Below are 6,626 nucleotides of genomic sequence, written 5' to 3'. Positions count from 1 at the left end.
GCAAATGAGAAATTATTTACATGATAAACATGGGCCCAAAGAGAGACAGGAACCAAGGCAGCTTGATGAGTTTGAAACAAATGTTATTTCCCTTCTCTTTACAGACTTTGATACCTGTCAAGCCTCTTCCATTTACCTCTCTTCACAGATCTCTCCACCACTTTCTCCTAATTTCTTCCCCATTCCCAACCAGAACTCCTGACGAGGGTAATCCAAATGAAAACTAACTGGGGAGACTTGAATGTGTTTTTTCAGCTCAAAGCCTTCTCATGCTGCAGCCCTTTGTAGGTGGGCACACCAATTCATCCTTCCTTGGCCCTTCTCCACAGCCTCCCACCCACACAAACTATGCCAGATAATTCAACAGGGGGTAAAATATTGCTCACAAAATGCAATCACTCACTGCCCACCTTTGCCAGAGATTCAGCATCCTACAGGGGCAAAAAAAAAAAAACCAGAATAATCAAAGAAAAAGGAGAACTTGTAGGTTACCAGTAATGCAATTATTATCAACTGGGATTCTCAGCCTAGGAGTGTCTTGTTTACAAATTAGCAAGCCAGGTGATAGAATTTCTTTTCTACAGCCTTGATGTTGATCAATTTCCCCTCCCATTCCATGGCTTGTCATTCCTGCCTCTCCAGGCCAGCTAGAGGCTGGCTTTGCTCTCAGTAAAGCAGGACTGACTCAAAACACCTGCTATATTATTGTCCTGGAGGCAGGACACAGGGGCTGGTTTATTGGGTATTACCCAAGTAGACCAGGTTTTCTTTTTCTTTTTTTTTTTTTTCCATCACCTGCTGCTTTTTCTCTCTCCCTTGCTATACTTCTTGATTACCCATATTTGTGACTACATTGTTTGCCTAGGGAGGCAGCTATGCCATTGCAATGCTTGAGATCTCATGTTATCAGCAGTAATACTGTTAGAAACTTGGACCATTCGCCTTTTCATGTATTGTGACTCAGAAGATAATGATTGTGGCTAAGTCTTCAGAATAAGAAAGGTGTAACAATGAGCACAAAAAAGATATCCCAAATTTGGACAACTAAATAATAAGAATTGCATAGTTAACTGATCTGGATGACCCAAGGGAATCCCTAGAGGTGCTACCTATGGCCTCACTATTTTTTTGGTCATGTTGTAGCCTTTTCTTAATTTTTAGCCTCTTTCCATTATGAAAAATTTTATCTCTGCTTCAGTATATGTTAATCCCACAGGCATCCATCCTGACATAAACCTTCAGGTCATAGTTGAGATGATGTGTCAAAAGGGGGACCCATGTACTCTGTGGCAATAAGAGGAAAAGGAGAGGGTTTTCCCTTTAATGCTTGACATATAGTAGGGGTTTAATAAATTGTTTTAGGATGAATTTGGGGAAGTAAATTAATATATTTCAATCATGTTTAAAATACTCTGTATTTGACTTTTTAAAAAAAGCGTTTGAATTTTTTTCTCAATATGTCAGGAGTTGATGCACAGGGGGAAAGCGAAGTTCCCAGGAGTAAGATGTGCAAGAAGGAGGCCACCCTTGCATTTCAGGGCTGAGTTCCCTAAACTGTGTGCTTGAAGGAAGTTCTCCCCTTGCAGACACACTGCTGAGTGATAAGGAAGCACCTAGACTCCACTATGACCAGACTGGGTTCTGAGGCCTATGAAATGTTGATGGGAAGAACAGAAGCAGGAAAATCTATCTATTCAAATTTGCAAGAGGTAGAAACTTTTATTCACCTTCCTGGATAGACTGTCCCGTTGTCAAAGTAAAGCTAAGGCCATGGAAATGAGCTATTTGAGAGTCTGTCGCTCCAAGGAAGAACATGCTGGCCTAATTGTCCCCTCAGTCAGGGGAGAGAATTGTTAAAAAAACACTTAAACGGGCCTAAGTAAAGGTCCAGCACATTATTTATTTAAGACTGAATTAGGACTGAATCATTCCAACTCCGAAAAAAGAATGTTGTTGGATTCTTACATATTTGATGGACCGTCCCATTGAAAACCATTGTGAAGTCTGGTTTCCCAAGCACGAAATGACAATTTCACTGTCAGTCTTTCTAGGAATCTGGCAGAATCCAGGACCGGGATTAGCCTTATTTTTTAAGTGACCTTAGACTAACAGTGGCTCTCTGGGCCTCCAGACAATTGGCCAGGGACTCTGAAAGCCAGAAACAAAGTTGAGAGAACTCCAGGCTGGTGGAGAAAAACAGCTGGCCTTCATCACCAGAATGTGCCCCATAGAAGCAAGAAAGCAGCAAGCGAGGTTCTTAAACGAGGGCCTGCGGGCCTCATCAAGATCTGGAGGAGTCATCTGCAACTTACTGCTGAGTGACAAGGCTAGGCAGTGTCTTTAAGGTCCTGCCAGCTTTAACATTGTATGCTTTCTTTTTCTTTTGTCCAATCTCTCACCACAACTGGAAGTGTTGCCTCAACTACACAGGAGAAAGTTTGCAGTAACTTAGAGAAAACATTATTTTAATCACCAGCGTATGTTCTCTCGCTCCCTGGACAAATCCATCAGCAGTGGCAACACTGACCAGGTCCAGATTGGGGCCGCTGCAGTGGATGTGGATCCATTGAAACCAGGGGTCTCCATTGCTCCTGACTCCTCACAGCTCTGTTCCTATGACAAGGATGGTCAGCAAAGCCAGCAACCTTGAAGGGGGACCTTCTCCTAATCTCCCTGCCTGCTGAGAGAGTGTTCAGAAGCAGCCACCTGTCAGCTGCGATGAATCCAATGATAATTACATAAATCATTAACAATACTTGATATTTGCCCATCACATTTCTCATTTCAAACTGCTCATAAAACTGTATCTCATGGGTGGCGTTGCCGGCACAACAGAATTCCAAGGAAAGATTATGGGATAAGTAAATAAAGCCTGGAGGTTGCTTGAAAGCCTAGGAGTCTATTATTAACACTTTCTCCATTTTATTTAACTTTTTCTTCTGGAAGTGTTCAAACATACCAAAAATAGAGAAAATATTAAAATGAATCCTTATGTGTCCAAAACCTAGCTTCAAAAATTATGTATGGCTTTACAGTCTTGTTTCGTTCATACCTGCAACTTCATTGAGGGTGAGTGTTGGGGTATTCTGAAGCAAATCAGTGACAACTTATTTTACCCATGGACACTTTGGTGTCATTAATAAAAACCTCTAGGTTATGCTATTAATTTGAAATCTACTATAAATCTATCTGATGAATAAATCAAACAGATTTTAACAAACTGCTTCTCTTGCCAAATATTCCCATTTGCTAGAACTAGAGATTATTCATCAAAATAGCTGTGACAGTAGAAACACACCACTTGTCTACTCACACAAGACATAGCATTCTTAGACTAGGAATAGGTCTCTGATTTGATGTCCCAGTAATTTAGAGATTGATGATATCCTACCAATAGTTTAAGGAGCATACATTTTAAAACGATGGTATAGACCCACTAGTCTGACCTTCTCTCTGTTAGTCACAGTTGGGCTGTGGTCATTCCCAGATTCCCTAACATTAGAACAGGTAATAGGTCACCTGTGTGACCTGCACCAAGACCAGCCCCACAGCCCCCAGCCACAGAAATAAGATCTCTCTCTCTCTCTCTCTGTGTGTGTGTGTGTGTGTGTGTGTGTGTGTGTGTCTGTTTCTGCCTCTCCCACATCACTCTCACACACACACACACACACACACCGCCTCGCTGGGAAGAAATGAGCAGGTATGGAAGAGACATTCTTAGAGATGGATCTCTACTGTGCTCAGTCTTGACTTATTCACTGTCAGTGCTCCAAGGGATGAGCTCTGGAAGTCACCAGTAACTTGGTCACACATCCCCAGCTACTTCTTCATCCTTCTGATCCAGTCACGAGGTTCCTACACTGAAGTTTTACCTTCATAAAACATTTTATGATTTTTTGAAGTATGGTAAAGAAGAATTTAAGCTCTTCCACAGGAGGTAACTACTAGAAACTGATGATAAACTGTGAAAAGTGGCTGTCTCTAAGGATGGAGAAAGGGATGGCAGGGTTAGAAGAGGTGATTGCTGCACAGTGTGTCTTGCATGCATTTGATCATTTAACTTTTTGCTATAAATACATACTCATTAAAATGTTTAAAATCAACTTTTTAAATGTAATCAAGCAAACACAGAAATGCACATATTTTTTAAACTTGCCCATAAGGTGCTTGAATCTTTTTGCTCCTTCATCTTCATTTCCTGACCTCTAAACTCTGGAGGCCTCTGGGCTGTTCCCCCAAATTTTCCTCTTCTCTGTATACACTCTGTTTCTTGGAATATCACTTAGCCCACAGCTTGAAACACCAACTGTAAGCTGGTAGCCTCTGAATTTATGTCCAAGTCACAGAACTTTAACTTACACTTCAGATTTGCAACTGCCATATCAAATTGCCTCTGGATGTCTAACAAGGCTTCAGTCTTAACATGTCCAAAACTTCCCCATCACATCCACTCCTCCTGTGATGTTTACTATGTCAGGAAATGGAAACAAGTGAGTACTCCTCTCTTTCTCTCTGCAACCCCACATCAAATCCGTAAGCGATCCTTTCAGTCCTATCCTGCCTCTTCCCTGAAGGCAACAGCCTCCTCTTCACGGGCATCCCCTGCTCTTGCCCTTGCCTCATTGATTTCTATTCTACACCTAGTAACCAGTGGGATCCTTTTAAAAAGTAAGCCAAGGCCAGGTGTGGTGGCTCATACCCGTAATCCCAGCACTTTGGGAGGCTGAGGCAGGCAGATCACTTGAGGTCAGGAGTCTGAGAGCAGCCTGGCCAACATGGCGAAACCCTGTCTCTACTAAAAATACAAAAATTAGCCAGGTGTGGTGTTGGGTACCTGCAATCCCAGCTACTTGGGAGGCTGAGGCATGAAAATCCCTTGAACCCGGGAGGCAGAGGTTGCAATGAGCTGAGGTGGCGGCACTGCACTCCAGCCTGCGTGACAGCATGAGACTCCGTCTCAAAAATAATAATAATTATTATTCTTATTAAATAAATAAATAATAAAAATAGAAAGTAAGCCAGATGCTGACATTCCTGGAGTCAAATCCTCCAGTGCCTCCCAATTCACTCAGAAGACAGAGCCAGCCCTCACACCAAGGCCCATGGGCCACATGGTCCATCTCCAGCCTGTCTGACTCCTGCCATCTTCCCCATCAGGCATTCCGCTCTAGTCTCCTCACCATTCCTTCAGATGCCAAAATCTTTTTTGCCCCAGAACCTTTGCTCCTCCTGGCATGCCCTTTCTCCACATCTCACTCGCCCTGTCCCTTCCTGCAGGTGTGTGCTCAAAGGTCACTTGTCAGAGAGGTCTTCCATGATAACCCTAAAGAGTACCCATACTCATTCACTGGCCCCTTACTGTGTCACGTCCCTTCACAGCAAGAATCCTTACATCATACAGTATATATTTAATGATTCATTTTTAATTTTGTCTGTCTCCCCCACCCCACCCCCAACAGAATCTAAATTCCATGAGGAGAGGGGCTTAACTCTTATTCGATGCTCTATCTCCATTATCTGGATCAAGTCTTGGCACATGGTAGACTCAATAAACATGTCCAGAGTGAATCAAGTATGTTATATATTCTATCTATCCCCATGATGGACACCACTGCAGAATGGATAGCTTTTATGAGGTTTCAAACTTAATTTTCAGCCCCAGTACAAATTGAAGAGGACTAAAAGGGAGGGATTTGCAGATTTTAAATAATGTATTAATTCTTAAAATCTACATCATTTTATGAATCCCTATACCATTTCTGGCACAACCTGAATGTAACCTCTGCAGGATATGATTTACTGTGCTTTAAACTTGGGCCACGCCAACAAGCACCTGTAGCACAGATGACTTGGGAAAGAAATACTAGTGCAGACAGGGCTGATATTATGACTAGTGTGGTCTAATGTATAAAGTAGATGTTAGGAAATAGGGAGACTGGAGCAGATGCACCCAGGAAGTCCCTGGATGCACTGGGCTTTTGGTACTCTCAGAATCTGACTGTGGAACTTCAATTCCCAGGACAGATAAGGGTATAGATATTCCTTAGACCACTACAAAGATTATTTCTTCATCTTGTCCATTCTTTTTTTTTTTTTTTGAGACGGAGTCTCGCTCTGTCGCCCAGGCTGGAGTGCAGTGTCGCGATCTTGGCTCACTGCAAGCTCCACCTCCTGGGTTCACGCCATTCTCCTGCCTCCCGAGTAGCTGGGACTGCAGGCGCCCACTATCACATCTGGCTAATTTTTTTTTGTATTTTTAGTAGTGACGGGGTTTCACCATGTTAGCCAGGATGGTCTCGATCTCCTGACCTCGTGATCCGCCCGCCTCGGCCTCCCAAAGTGCTGGGATTACAGGCATCAGCCACGGCGTCCGGCCCATCTTGTCCATTCTTAATTTCATCCCTGTAACACCTCAGCTTGCCTCACAATTTGGATTCCTGTCTGGATCATCAGGAACTAATTATGCATATTAATGATGAAGGCAGAGCTACCTATTCCTTACCTCTATGGAACACTATTCCTGCAAGATAGAATAAAATGACTCAGTGATAGAAAGATGCTGTTTCTTCCTGCCTTACATACGGTGAATATGTATTTCTCATGCAATTTGAATGAAAACTCACTTT

At 42.8% G+C, this 6,626-nt stretch overlaps 1 long non-coding RNA gene across 1 annotated transcript in view; it reads left to right on the top strand.

Annotated features, from left to right (window-relative positions):
- The window catches only part of LOC112620950, a 33,719-nt gene extending 30,961 nt beyond the window's left edge, over positions 1–2,758 (top strand). Inside the window, exon 4 of the long non-coding RNA XR_003118627.1 lies at positions 1,465–2,758. This is a non-coding gene — a long non-coding RNA (uncharacterized LOC112620950). The remainder of the gene's footprint in view (positions 1–1,464) is intronic.
- The last annotated feature ends 3,868 nt before the right edge of the window (positions 2,759–6,626 follow it).

The sequence above is a fragment of the Theropithecus gelada genome, chromosome 3, assembly GCF_003255815.1.
Source record: "Theropithecus gelada isolate Dixy chromosome 3, Tgel_1.0, whole genome shotgun sequence".
Lineage (NCBI taxonomy): Eukaryota > Metazoa > Chordata > Mammalia > Primates > Cercopithecidae > Theropithecus > Theropithecus gelada.
This window is presented reverse-complemented; position numbering and strand designations above follow the sequence as displayed.